Source organism: Triplophysa dalaica, chromosome 8, assembly GCF_015846415.1.
Source record: "Triplophysa dalaica isolate WHDGS20190420 chromosome 8, ASM1584641v1, whole genome shotgun sequence".
Lineage (NCBI taxonomy): Eukaryota > Metazoa > Chordata > Actinopteri > Cypriniformes > Nemacheilidae > Triplophysa > Triplophysa dalaica.
Genome location: NC_079549.1, coordinates 18,163,326 through 18,179,256, shown reverse-complemented (window position 1 = coordinate 18,179,256; position 15,931 = coordinate 18,163,326). Strand labels below are relative to the sequence as shown.

General features: G+C 38.2%; 1 protein-coding gene across 1 annotated transcript in view; it reads right to left on the bottom strand.

Moving 5' to 3' along the window:
• The window catches only part of lrp1bb (low density lipoprotein receptor-related protein 1Bb), a 242,854-nt gene that overhangs the window by 207,064 nt on the left and 19,859 nt on the right, over nucleotides 1-15,931 (bottom strand). The window lies entirely within an intron of this gene.

Below are 15,931 nucleotides of genomic sequence, written 5' to 3'. Positions count from 1 at the left end.
ATATCATCATGGAACATGATGTTTACTATCCTAATGATTTTTGGTAAAGAGATAAAATCAGTCATTTTAACCCCTACAGTGTATTTTTGGCGATTACTAAAAATGTTCCCGTGCAACTTAAGTTTTGTTGTCCAGGGTCAAAAAATGCTCGCCTAGGTATGTTCTGCAATGCGCGTTCATGACTTCACATAATATGTAATTACGTTGAAAACTTTCAGAACAGAGCAAGACGAGCCCTTGTGTTTATAAAGCATATACATTTCTTTTTTTAATGATCAATCGTTTCACTAAATAAGACCCCTATTCATCGTTTAAAGCCCTTTGAAGCTGCACTGAAACTGTATTTTTGACCTTCAAACGTTAGAGATTAGAGAACCAATTTTGGTAAAATTGTAGTAACAAAATGTTTTTTAGTAGACTGATTACAATTCTACTACAAAAGTTTAACTCTCTAAGTCTAAGCTTTCCTGTGGCTCAGCGGTTAGAGGATGGCACTTGCAATGCCAAGGTCATGGACATGCAATAAAATGCAATGTAGGTCGCTTTGGATAAAAGAGCCTGCAAATTCATAAATGTAAGTTTGTTGTTACTCTTGTTGTACGACGAAAAAACATGGACTTGACTTGCATATTTGCACCAATACAGTACACAAGAAGGTTTACTGTGTGCACTCGACTTGACTTTCTATTTTTCTTCAGTTTTACAAACTAGAAGTTTATCTTTCTTGAATGCAAATCCTAAATTGTACAAGTTTTAATACTGTACATCGATGAATAATTAAAAATACATGAGGTGACACCATGTCGCCATATACAGTGCATACGCTCCAGTAGTTCATAATTAGAAAAGTGTATTTTATTCTGAACATAACCATATCTTGAAAATCAACAGAGGTAGGTTCCCACAAATGGTTAAGGTTGAGTGGTGCACCCACCGTGGGATATAACCCATCTATGTGACTCTATGAATATGCTAATCTTTTATTTTACCTCCAATATAACATATGCCTAGCAAGTCTATGTCCACTGCAAGCTCTGCAAATTAAAAAGTAATGCATAATTTAGAAGGTAATTTAGCAGTGGAATCAAAGAAGGTGTGATCTGTGCTCAGGTGTGGGGATTCTCATTTTGCAGACCACTCTCATTTTTTTCCGATTCTTCCATTTCCTGTTCATACATCATTTCTCTATCTTTCATTCCTTATTGGATATAATATAGCAGTAGATCCATCTCACAGTAAGGTCAACTGGGATGATATAAAAAAGTTCAATTTAAACTTGACACTTATCTAGGGATAAAGCCAATTAAAAATCCTGCAATTAATAGCAGAATATTGCAAATCCTTACATCCCAGCGGTGGAGCGGCACAAAGACACGATATGGCTTTGCAAATGAATGCAACCTCACTAGGAAAGCCAGCCCCTGACTATTAAAATATGTGGCTGGGGGTAATATTACATTACAGAGCACCAGGAGATTCTCTTTCATTCGCTTTCTATTCTCGGCCTGCTACATGCAGGTGAAACATCTATTCTCCTCATGTCTTATGAAACGCTTCGCTGTTCCCTGAATTAAAAGACACGGCTGAACGTACAACGACCACAAAGCAAAGCTTGTGATCGTGACAAACCGGCACAAGATTTAGTACAGACAGTGTGATAGAGGATGCACAAAAAACAGCATTTCTGTTCTGTGTATACATTCATTCGATGCCAATCATTCATCCATTCCTTTAATTCATTGCTCATTAGTAGTGCAAAGACTGATGAAAGTTATAACGCCTTGAGTCTGCAGTTCCTTTTTGGATTAGCCACTAAAGTGTGATGCTAACAATGCCCGTGTGCTCTATTTTTCTCTATCTTTATCTCTAAGAAACTGTAGCACAACAGTGAATGCACTTTACTCCAAGTCACCCTAAATAAAGCATGTGCCAAATGCTTAACTGTAATTAAAATAATTTGGTCAACTAAGCCATTTAGCTTTTTGGCATTAGCAACAAGGACCATGGATGCAGTGTATGAAGAAACCAAAGCTGCAATTCATCGCAACAATGGACTACTAAATTTGACAATGAAACTGTCCTTTTTTTGTCTTAATTCATCTTTTGATCAGCACATTTATATATATATATACATTTTAAAGGCAGAATACATTGTGTTGTTCAGAAACAATTTTTGTCATGCTTTTTGTAAATCTCTTCACATCCTGATAGAAATTAAGAAGTATAGTGGTCAGATATTTTTTTTATAATTATATATCGCCTGTGAAAGGCGTAGGACCAAAAAAACGTTTGACCAATAAAAAAATTCTGGCCGAACGCTTTGACGAGAGCCATTGGTTGAGACTGGCCCTGTGTACATTTTCAGCCAACGTATTTTGCATCCCACTGCGCGGAGAAGTGCTGTGCTGCTGGCGGAGAAGCAGCAACACCTAACTTGCCGGCAGAACTTTATTACACAGCAAAATATTACACAAGCGACAAATTGCTAAATCAAACTCCGATGAAAAAACAATTGTTTAGGTTCGTTACTACAGTAATCTTATTCACTTCGTACTGCAATGTTTCTCTCACTGGTGAATGTGCCATGTGTCTACCCGTAGCACCCTCCAACAGCTTCTGGTCTGTGCGTGTTTGTGTGTTTTGGAAGAGGCGTGGCTTCGGACGGCGATTCGCATGGAGGGTGGGATCATGATTTCTGTGCTAGAAGGCTTAAGTTAGCACCTTAACTTATGATGCATTCTGCCTTTAAAACCCGGTAAGTGCCGAGTGTCCAAATGCTTTGGGGCAAAATTGAATGATACAGAAATATTACAAAAAAATCATCGTTGAATAAAACAGAACTTAATAATGATTTAACAAATGCCAGGAAGTTTCAGCCAAATCTTTCTGCCATTTTCAATTTACTAACTCTATTAAGTGAAATTATTTGTACCTGACATTACAGCTATTCCATTCCAGAAAACCCTCTGAAGACATCTAAACAAGATCAAGCGCTGCAGTTTCCTAACCTATACTGACAGAGAGCTTCATTAAGATCTAAGAACCAAGCTCTTTGTAACATGGGAAACGTAAATGGAACATCCGTCCGTCGATACCTGCACTGTTCTCATTTAAATGCTTGTCATATTAACTTAGCTTTAATAATCGACAGAGGTACCCGTTCTGAATCTTGTGACCACATGACTGGCATTAGTAGTCCGGCTACTGATTCATCTCCCTCACTATCATTGACTCCAGACAGCCCTTTCTCTTTTTCTTCGACCGCGATTAGCAAGATGAATTCTGAACTAAGTGCTTGGAATTTGTCCTCGGGATCAGATCTCTTGGGACAAAGCTGGTTGTATTGGGCGGTCACTCAGCCGCAGTCTCACGTTTTCAGAAGTCATCATTAACCGGCAGGGCTCTCCATCAGAAAGGTCTGCCTGTCCGCCCCTCTGCCTGGCTGCTGCATGCCTCATTCCACCTATCGCTGATAACCGACAACCTCTGTCTCCTCCTCAAATGCACATGTACTGCCACACAGGGGAAAGATGTCTCAATACTACAGAGGCAACAAAAAGCCTTTCACTATGGATGAGTCATGGTGGTCGACTAGTCATCCAACAACCTACAAGTATCAGTAAGATCAAATGCATGTAGTTTCAAAAATAGGATTTGAGAAATGATACGTTACATTTTTGGTTTATGTTTTGCCCAACTTTTGCCTTTCTTCTGATTGTTTGTTGAAGAAGGTATGTATTACTTAAAGAATGAAAGAATATTGCACAATATTAAAGAAAAATTACTTAGTATAAATGCAATAAACAATTAAATTCCTAAGTTTGTAAAGTTATTTGAACACTACAGTATATAAAAAAATATTAAAATATACAGAATAATTTGTAAAATTAATTTGAATTTAAAATCTATATTTAAAAAACTAAAATCATCTAAATGCGATACAAGTTTGTAACATAATTTGAATAACTATATTTTAAAATATTTTAAGACTGAAAATTATTTAAATGCTATATATGCGATACCATTATGCTAAAGATTATCAAATTAATAAGAATAACTATAATAAAATATATATAAAAAAATATATATTATTATTTTAAAATTATCATTATTAAAATTTATTGCTAAAGTTTGTACAAATAATAAATAAGATGTATTAAAAATGTTAAGTTGTTACATGTTTTACATTTTTTCTGATCATTGATCCTCAACGTCATTTAGGCACAAACATTCACATGACCCTCTCTTTGCTATCTGCGTAGACCAGACCTTACAAGATTTTAAAATTTCAAAAAGTTATGAATAAGTCAATAATGGCAAACAATTGCAATCCACATTGCAATATGCACATTTTCAATATTATGATCATTTTAAACACGGTCTAGTGCAATAATCCTTTCTAAAAAGATAAGTTCATGCCTTAAAAACAGGCTTCCTTCAGACTGATAAATCAACTGCTTGTTCAGGCAACACGCATTTAGCAAGATCTTCTATATGCATATGAGCGATAAATTCATGCAATTCTTCAGATGTAAAAAGGCAATCTCAGATGTAATAATGTCTTTGTAAATCTGAATGTTAATGCTTTCTATGACTCACAATCAGGAACCACTCTAAATTGTTACTATATTTAGTCCACATTATAAGCACTCATTTCTAGGCTAAATAATCCTCACAAAATACAACTTCGGGCTTTAATGATAAACCTTCTACTCAACCATTTCCTTTATATAAGGCACCATGCCAAATGATATTCAGTGTAGGACAGCACCGCCCACACGGTTCAAAAGGAAAGGGAATAGATTTAAAGCCAAGCAGAACCCCAGAGCTGCATACATCTCTACATCCTTCCCGGGCTGGCTTTTATTGCAGACATTCTATCATTTGTTTAACAAGCTCATTAGTGCAGAGTATTGAGAGTGTCGTGTGATGCCAAAGTGCTGTGCTCTTTGCTCTAGTAAAGATTCTTATTTAGCTTGCCGGTTCTGTTTGTTTCCAGAGACCGGACACCTCGTGCGTTGAAGTTTATGTAGCGAGATAATGGAGAGAAATCGAATGATGTGGGAGTAGCCATGAAGACTTCTCAGCAAGAGCAAAAAGACAATCACCCACTGTGTAATTGAACTGACCCTTTGACCATTTACTATCTTTGACCCCCACGCACAAGCCGATTCCCATTTCACGACAGGGGACGAGAAATGGCTATTGTACGTTGCAGATAACGTTTTTACTGCAAGTATTTGAAGTGCGGAGGTAGAATAGCCACGTGAAGCGGCCGCGCGAACATTCATCAGCCTGGAGTGGCACCTCTTATAGTCTCTGTGTTCAGAGGAAGCAATTTTTGATGAGCACAGCTCTGAGAATTCATGCATTATAGAGGTTTTATGTTTGTGGGGGAATGAGCGACTATTACACCATGGAGACACTATGTGACTGGAATGCTACAAAAGTGCTGCGACAAATCATGTTATGAGGCGAGTTCACTAAAGAGTTGCGTCATTTTTGCATGCTTCGTGCTCACAAATAAACCACAATCAAGGTTAACCAAGCACCGATTGCACATGGATATCACAGCACTATACACCACTTTGGAAGACGTAAAAACATGGACATTTAAAAACATGGAATAGAAAATAAAACCAGATGTGCTGCTGGACCAGTGTTTAGTCTATTAAAAGAGCCATTATTTTACTGTTCTTGAATATGTCTTTTGGGTGTTTAACATTGGATGTTCATGTTAATAGTTAAAAAAAAAGTTTTATATTTCACATATTTCAAGTCTATTGTTCACCGCTGTCCCTCTTCTGATAAAACGACTGGATTTCTTCCATTCTATATAAAACTCCTCCCTCCGAAACACTTTGATTGGTAAAGCTGACCAGGTCTGTTGTGATTGGTTCCTCGGTTAGAGCGTGTTTCTGAAGAAGTCCCACCCATACCATATCAGTAAGCTTCCGCTTCTCTGGCTGTTGTGATTGGTTGGTCCCCCTCTCAATGCAGGTGAATTCATAAGCTTTGGTTTTTAGCAATAAACAGTAACAATGACGTCAACTTCTCTTCATCAGTTAAACACATGCAGATCGATCAGTGTGTAAATGAGGTCTGCAAGTGCATGTGCAAACGTCACCTTTGTTAGAGATCGCAATGGGAAGGGGAAATGAGACCACAAATAACAGAAGTGTTAGTTTTGCCTTTTTATATTGGACCTAATAAATCAAGCAGATTGACTAGGAGACATTTGCAAGCAGTACTTTAAAGGAAGTTTCATAGAAGTGTTTTAGAGGTATGCGCACACACACTCAAAAACTCGGAATAGAGACATCATTTACCCGGGAAGTATCGGGCTATAATGTTGTAACGCGCACAAGTGTTGTAACTCTCCGTCTAGACTAGACTCTATAGCCTGTTTACATAGAGAAACAGTTGGAAAGTTAGCACTGCGGCGGGATGGTAAATCACGTTGTTTTATGAATGGCCGGGGCCAGTGACTGTAGCTCACAGCAGCTCAAAGCAGGAACATACTTTGTGTAGTTATTAGCGTGTTCTGTACAGTAATGAAAACAGGTCATAACAAAATGTGCACTCACATATGCTCCCAAATATTTTTTGAGGTCGCACAGGTTAAATATAGGGAGCATATGCGACTAAAATGGTCGTAATTTCAAGCCGAGCACTCCATCACGCCAACTGCGTGAGGACATTGTGTTCTCGCGAGACCGAACACCCCTGGTAATTGGATGCTAAAGCAAAGCAGACAGTGCAAACTAAAAAACAGGGCATCAGCTAGCGCAATTCATTCTAAGCGAATTCCCCACTGTGTCTTTACACATTGTAAGCACCATGTTCAATTTGTAGTTCCAGTAGGAAAAGGTCACATCAGTAAGAAAGTCTATGTTATTGAGTCAGAACTGTTACAGACGTTATTAATGAACATAGAAAAAGTTGCTAGCACCACCTCGGTACTTTGCCAGCGAGCATCTAGGGACATTTACTGTGGTATTTAATTCCTACTTCCACTAGACTAGACCTTCAAAGAGTATTACTGCTAAATATAGGGGATAAATGATACTAGAAAAGGCATTTCAAACTAGGTTGGCTGTGATATAGAATTTTTTTTATGTGTTTGAAATTCAAGTTTCCTTCCTGTATTTCACAAAGCATAATGATCACCAGAAGCACAGCAAGAAAAAATTCTCCTCACTTATACTATATAAATACCCTTTACGCCACGCATAAGAAATGAGACCGCAAATGGAAATGGCTTCTAAGATCTGAGGGCCTGTGAGCAAAGCAATTGAAAACTGTAATGGGATATATGTCTATTCACCTCTACTTCCATTCATGTTTGTCAAAGGGTCAAAATCCATCGGTCTTCCAGTCAGGCTAAAAATGTTTGACAGACTGACCAGGCGTCGCTCCCAGGTTTGTTGTCTGAAAACAATGGAGTGTATTGATCAACGGCTCTAAATGCTATTTGAGCGATGCATAATTTATCAGTTTGCACAAAAAGGAAACGCAGAACAATCTCATTTCTTAATGCCGGCCCAGTCAAATTGAGCCGCTCTCGGTGGAGATTGCGGACGAAAGCAAACACTGCACAGCGGGGCACAGCCGGCATGTTCCTTTATATAACACGTTGCAGATGGAACGAGTTTAATTACCCTGAAAATCACACAGCACTTCCTGTACCAAAGCTTATGTCCTGCGACACGGACAGGGGAGCTGGTGGTCAAGGCCAACAGCGGTGAGAAAAGAATATTCATCATTTCACAGGGTTAAACCCTATTGCAAATATCTTTCCCCCATTGGGATTCAATACCTGAGCAAAGTCACTCCAAGGTGATATCTGTCTGAATTGGACGTTGGGTGTCTCTTGGCTGTTCATTATTAATTCAGTCTCTGGCTCATGGGTGCCACAGTATCATTTCAAAGGCCGAGATGAGAAATTGAGGAGCAAGGGGAGTAATACTGCTTTGCTTTCTAACTTGCCTCCTGCCCGTCAATATAGCCGCTCAAATGATGAGGGTCACCGGCAAACTCCTCCTGGGCTCTGACAGCTATTGCCTTTTGCCTACAAAAATCTTGAGAGCTCAGAGCTCAGACAGAGAAAAATAGGCTGAGTAGCAAAGGTTCATTTGCTAATACTTTTATAACAGCACGGACCAGACATTTCTAGAAATAGATTCTTTAATAAATTACTTTTGTAAAAAATGTTGTTATTTTTTTAGCAAAGTACCTTATGAAAACAAGCTATACGTCATTTTCACAGTTTAATTTTGTGTAATAGATTTTCATTAACAGGCATATAGACCTCTTCAACTCCCGCACACTATCAGTGTGAATGGGTATTACAAGGTTTCGGTTAGACCCGTTTGATCTTTTTTCCTACGCACCTATCTATTAACTACAGGTGTGTGAGTTTGATTGTTAATAGACCTCTTCAACTCAAAATGTTCAACTCAAAATGTGTTACCGTACATTAAATATTCCAAATGACTCAATCTAAATTATAGGAATAGTGTTGTCACAAATGATAATTGACAATTGTGATTTGAAGACAATTTTGAGCTGAGCTCGGTTAATAATATTAAATGTTTTTATAATTAACTTAATATCAATAAAACAAATAAGAGGTAATATTTTTAAATAGTTTTCATAATAAACTTAAAGTGAAAGTTCACCCAAAAATGAAAAATCTGTCATCATTTACTCTCACTCTAAAAGTGCTTTACGATGTTTGTCTAAATGGTTCCATAAAAAATCTTTAACTTGCGAAAAACCTTTCTGTTTGTGGCAAAAAGTTTCTTCAGATTGTCAAAAGTAAGAAAGAGATGGTTCTTCATAGGACTTTTGAATAAATGGTTCCTTGTGGAGCCAAAATGGTTCTTTCTATGGCATTGCTCTGAAGAACCTCTATTTTTAAGAGTACTATTGCCATTTCAAACCTATATGACTTTCTTTCTTCTGCAGAACACAGATATTTTGGAGAATTTTGTCCAATCGTGGCCTAATGGTTAAAGAGTCGGATTCATGACCAGAGGTTTGCCGGTTCAATTCTCAGGGCCGGCGGGTAACGACTGAGGTGCTCTTTAGCAAGGCACCTTACCACTACTTGCTCCCCGGGCGCTGCAGTGACAGCTGCTCACTTTCTCCGGGTGTACGTGTGATCACGACTTGCTGTGCGTGTGTTCACTACTCACTGGATGGGTTAAATGCAGAGGTCACATTTCGGGTATGGGTCACCATACCTGACAAACAGTTCACTTTCACTTAACTGGCACCCATTCACTTGCATTAGTTTTGTGTCTGTAAAATAGAAGTGAATGGGTGTCAGTCATGTTTGGCTAGCAACATTCTTCAAAATATCTTCTTTTGTGTTCTGTTGAAGAATGAAAGTCATACATATTTTAAATGACAAGAGGGTGAGGGTGACAGAATTTTCGTTTTTTGGATGAACTATCACTTTAATATCAATACAAAAAACAATGTTAATGTTTTACATTACATCAAGATAACATTTAAAACAGTTTTATATTAATTTAATATCAATACAACAAACAATGTGAGATTATGATAAGATTAAGTAAACAAGTAAAAACTGAAAGAAGGCTGAGGAAACAGAAAAGGCAAAAATTTGCGTTGCCATCTTTCATTAACAAAGCTTCCAAAACTACCTTAATTTGTGTTCTGGGGAAAAACGGAGGCCCTGAATTTTCATTTTTGGGTGAAGGTTCCCCTTAAAACCTAATTAATTCACAGAGTAAATCTACTGTTCATGCAATGTTAATTTTATGTTAACTAATAGTTTAGCTAACACATCTAATTGCTCTCTTTTCGAAGAACAAGCGTTGAGGCCTTATAGCAAAAAATGGATTTTAATCGAGACAATATTTGAATTCTATTCCTAGAAACTGCCTCTAGAGGAAAATAACTAAATATAACCAACTTATTGAAAAAAGTTGAAAAAAGACTTAAGACAATGAGTTTATAGACTTCCAGCTTTAGTTTTTTACCAGAATCGGTTCAAAGCTACACTAGTGTTTGTAGCTGCTGAGTTAGACCACACTGCTGAAAGACGGTTTGAATACGAGCAAAGCAATTAACTATAATATCCAAACATAATTTAATATTTAAAGAAGAATTACCTCTGTAGATTGCATCAAACCACAGGCTGCCACTTTAAATTACAACAGACCGTCAACAGGAAAATCATCCGACACAATCCTGCTTTGAGCCTTTTTTGTTTATTCGGGGCTGACAATATGTTATGTGCTTTGAGACATGGCCTCATATTCAGCCCTTTTATCTACATCATTTTTTAAGTGATGCCAAGGTGGCTGGCACAACAGCGTGCTGTGGGGGACCGTTTCAACAGCTGTCCCCACAAAAATAAATGTTCCAAGCGCAGGCACATCTTTGACATTGCAACAAACAGTGTTCTCCTGCATTCGCTCCACAATTCATCATGAAAACGTATCGGCTAGAATCACAGCAGTGTCTATGGGTTGCCTCAGGCTATAATGCAGAGCGAACAGAGGAGAAGCATTAATTTAGTATCGCCCTGCAGTGATAAGAGGATGAGAGTCGGGCGATATTGTTCATCAACGGATCCATAAACTCAATCAACACACCTGCCCATCACAAGCTCTATAAAGTCTTATTAAAGGCTGCGGTACAGCGAGGCAGATAAAAGGCCGGGGTCATTGTCGTAATATCGGTCGGCTCTGCTTTAGGGTTTTACCGTGGAGCAAACTCGATGCCAAATGGCAGACAGAAAAGCGTAAAGTAGATCAGCTAACAGCATGAAGTGTTTCGTTCCTCAGTTATCGTAATAATTCCAAGCTACTTCAAGCAAATGGGAAAGATGGAGATAGGAGTAGATACAAGAATGAAAAAGTACAATTACAATATCTGAAAAGAGGTACAAATTGTAAAACAGATCAGGGTGTTCGGCAATGAAAAGGAACGGTCAATGAGCCACACTCAGCTAAAGGCAATTTGCATGCAAATTGACTCTTGGCTTGATATGATCACAAAAAAAAACAATGTCACATGTCCAACACGAACGGCTTTCAACCAAAAACAACTCTTGAGACAGTGATCTTTCAGGTAGAGCTGATTCAATTACAGCAACCTCGCGGCTTAGCAAAGTGGCTCACAACTGGGTCATGTGACCCATCAGCGGCACATGAAACAGCGTGACACGGCTACATTGTGACTTGGAAGGGTACTCCATCAATCTATGTCAAAAGATTAATGGTGGAAAATGTCACAGAGAATAAGGTCACGCACTGAGAGACCTGGTTTTGGGGGGGCACCAGAAAGTCTGCACTCTGGTTTCAGGCACATCCCAGCTCCAACAGCGCCATATAGAAAACATGGCGCAAATTACAAGAATGGCCCCCAACCACAGCTCACTGTGTGCTTTAAATAGGAAACAGTTCTTTATTGAAAAATAATGAGCCATCATTTACCAACGAGCTGTCAACCCCACACTGTGTACACAAAAGCGTGGCATTAAACACATTTTAAAAAGCCCTTGTGTTTAGATATTGTTCAAATCTCAAAATGAAGAGTTTAGTCACAAGAGGGGGGACAATATGCTACCTTGAGCAGAACCGTACGCTGCATGTAGAGCGTGGCATCTGAACCTCATTAACAGGCTTAGTGGTCCCATCAAAAAGCAATATGCTATTAGACTCACTACACTGGCTTCCATTTGTGGATGCTGTGAATATCTACAACAATAGACTCATACATGCTCATTACAGCCGCCCTCAATTATTTGTCTGTTCCACATAATGAATTTGTCTTTCAAAAGTGCAGGAACAGATTTTCTTTTAACGTAATCGTGTGAAAGCGTGTGCGGGGGGGTGTATAGGGAGTAGGCGGCTAAGAAAAGTCGGCCATGATTAGGTAAATCTCTTAGGCCTGTACATCAGAGCTGTCATACAGTGCCGTTCTCGGGGTCTCAAAGTGAAGGCCCGTTCACATTAAGTGCGATAACTATAACGTTTAAAAATTTAAATTCGGAGGATGAAACTGCAGCGTGAAAGCTTATAATAAACAAACTTATCTTACATTGATGTGTGGATGCTAAAACTATTCTCAATATAGTTATCTTTATAGTTATTGTCCCTGGTATAAACTAGCCTTTAGACAGTGTTTAAAACTGTGGTTTTAGTTAATGATGTCTGCACAACAGACCCCATAAGCAGAATTACTTTTTTTTTAAACGACATCACTTTTAACCTTTTTTAGAGGCTCACATGTGTACGGAAACCGGAAACAGCACCAAGTCTTGTGCCACTTCATATTAAGTAAGTCGAGAGCCTCTGTACTACATGCAAGTCTTTTATACTTTCATGCACTGTATGAAACTATAGCAGTATTTAATTCAATGAAATGTGTAACATTTAAAGGAGCAATGTGGTGATTTTAGCGGCATCTAGTGGTGAGTAGGCATGCCACAATACTCAATATCATATTGAACCGTTTGGTACGACCTCTACGGTTCAATACGTCCAAGTGAATTGCGGTTTTCCGGTTTGCGTTTTTTTTTCCTGCGCTTAATTACACTTAAATTACTTAAATTAATTGGCTCTGTCCGTATTTGTCTGTATGCTGAGATAGATAAACGCATCCCTGATATCTAATAGCGAGTGGTGATCGGGCGGTGAAACTAGACTTGCAACACGAGAATCAATGTGCTGTTGTCGAATATCATGTTGACGAAGAGACGCAAGCTGGGTTTGTTGTATGCCCATTGTACTAAAGTGATAATGTCCAAATTTGGCACATCAAATTGCTCTCAGCACATGCAGCAAGAGCGTCTCTTCTAGCACCATCCCACATTCCATTTAACGAATGTCATGCCGATCGGCGGCCTTTTGGACAGCTATTAACATCTTAGCAAGAGCGCCTCCCAGCAGTTACTAAGCATTGCATTTCTTCAAATTTATTGCAATAGCAGTGATGCACCTTGTTAATATATTATCTTTGGCCTTTACCATTGAGTGCACGTTTACTTTGATTACAGCAATCGCAAGTTTTGCATTACGTCACTTTAATTAATCTGATACACAAAACCTCTTCAACAAGTTTATTTCACTGGCATGTTGATGAACAGTAAACCAAAAACTGCTGTGTGCTGCCACTCTAAATCTTTACATTCATGAAATACACCAGTAATTTTTACAAGTTGTTTTTTGCTTAAAGATAATAAAATAAGTCAAATAAAATAAAAATAATTTGAGTTAAATAGTTTAATCTTCTTAAGCATAAAACAATCAAAAAGCACTTTAATGTGCCGAAGCCATCAGAACCGAACCGAACCGAAAACCATGGGCCATAAACCGAGGTCCGTATTGAACTGTGGGTGAGCTGTATTGTTGCATCTCTGGTGGTGAGGTTGCGAATTGCAACTAACGGCTCACTCCAGTCCTCCTTTTCGAACCACTATAGTGGCTGACACATGACAAAGACGTCATCACGTTTTTGCTTCTTTGCCGAAGGAGATAAAGTATTTACGAAATGCGCTCTTGTATAGCAGTTTGTCCGTTTAGGGATAATGTAGAACTACATAGGAATTCCATGTGAGGGGACCCAGGGTGTATGTAGATCGGGTAGCTCATTCTACAGGCTATATTGAGTTGCTATTCTTTTTCTTTGTTTGCTACATTATTGAATACTCAAAAAAATGATATACAAAATAAAATACTTCATTATTTAAGATCTTTATACACCTCTGAAAATAAAGTTTTGTTTATTATGTTGCATTTATGTCAGTAGATAATGCTAAATATTACATAAAACATTCTTTAATATAATAAAAAATCAACATTACCGGCCTAACACAATAACTTTGACTCAGTGGCTTACAACAGTGGGCGGTACAGTGTTTGTTCAATGCCGAGACCATTTGGAAAGGATAATTATTTATTTGTTGAAATTACTATTTCCTTTACTGTACCCTACAGTTCACTGATTTACTTAAATTTTTACTGAAAATAACTAGATCATACACAATCAACGAATCCCATCAGGTTTAAGTAAACTCAATTTTTACAAATGATATTTCTGATTCTATGTACAAGTAATATATACCGTATTTAATACAATAAATATTATAAAAATACATTATTACATTAAATGTTAAAAGTGCATGTAGCTGTAGGCGACTAAAGATGAGTCACTTAAATTGATGGGTGCTGCGATGATTGAAAGGAGATTGTTATGTTTGTTGTGTTACGTTAAGATTGAGTGGCAGAGAAGGCGGAGTTACACATTCTGCTCATTCTCAGACACCAGACCCGGCTGACTAATGATCCCAGAGATGCACACTGCTTATGCTGCAATACAGCCACATAAATAAATAAAGAGTGAAAAAAATCACCTGTGATTCATCCGATACGAAGCCAAGTCTAATGTTTACAAATATTAAAAACGACACTGAGCGCATAAAAAAGTGTCAAACATCACAGACTGCTTTATGGACCGTAATATATTGTCTAAATAATTTTAACTGAATACTTCTCAAACACAATCCAAAAGCTCTAACCTCATTGGCTGGAATGAATGATGCAAAGTTGTTAAATGTCAAGTGATTTATGCAAAGCTTTTGAGTGAAGTACTGGAAAATGCTGCTGCATCCGAAAGCCAGAGGGCGCTCTCGTGCGGAATCTCCAAATACGCACTGCAGAAGAAGACCATAGCATATTCTAGAATCTAGGAAATGCCTATGGACATCTTTTTATCACTGATCCCCAAGTCTCATCAAGTATTTTTATAATAATAAAGCATATTTACAATGATCATGTTTGACGGGTGTTGCTTTTCAAATACACATTATAAGCGACTCAAACTCTCACTGCTTTTAGATCGAGCAGCATTTCCTACTGATCCCAGAGCAGTGCTTCACGGACAAGCTACGCATTAAAAAAATATCGACACATTGCATATCGCAGTCAGCTTGACTTCAATAGGATTTAGTGGTATCGCAATAAATTATCTTGCAGCCCCAATGCAAATACACACTGTAGGGGAGAAACATGTTTTAAATACACATGCAAATAAACAATCCCATGATGATTTCAAATCTAGAAATAAGCACCATTGATGACAGCCACACGAAAGCAGTAAACTGGCATTGTACAATTGCAAACATCCTGTTTCACACCCAGTGAATTGGCTCAGTGTGTTGGCATGTACTGTTGGGCCCAAAGCTGCACTTTCATTAGGGGAGTTTGGACTACATTACCCAAGTATCTGGAAATCTGATCACAGAGGAATATTCGCAGCCAAACCCGCCTGCCACCGTGGCCGGCATCCTGAAAAACACATCCCGCTGCCAAAATACGATGTGATTGAATTAATAAGAAGGAACAGAAAGGCAGGCAATATGTTATCTTGCAGTCAGTGACGGAGGAACGATAACAATATTAAAGAAATAGATCATCCCAAATAGAAAATTTTGCCATTATTTACTCTTTTCCATGTCGTTCCAACACTACTTCGGTTTTGTCAGTGGAATACACGCAAACACACACACAATGAATCTTCACATACAGTACAGCACACAGTAGCTGTCAAGCTTCAAAAAGGACCAAACAGAAATAACCATGAAAGTAGTGCCATGACTAGTGCGCTATATTCCAAGTCTGCTAAAGCTACAAGATAGCTCGGTGAGAAACAGACTGAAATTTGGGTCATGAGCATGAGTCATATTGACTGTATACTGTATTTGTATGGTGTTTTAAGAGTGTTTTTTGGTCAATCTTATAGTATAGCAAACAGCTTTATTCACGGTTTCAAAGCAGCATTTTCACACAAAGAAAATAGTCTCTGCACATTATTTATGAAAACAAGCAAATTACACAAGCTAGTAATTGGAAAGTAGCTCTAGCCAGTTGTATTTTGGGTTGCTAGTAGA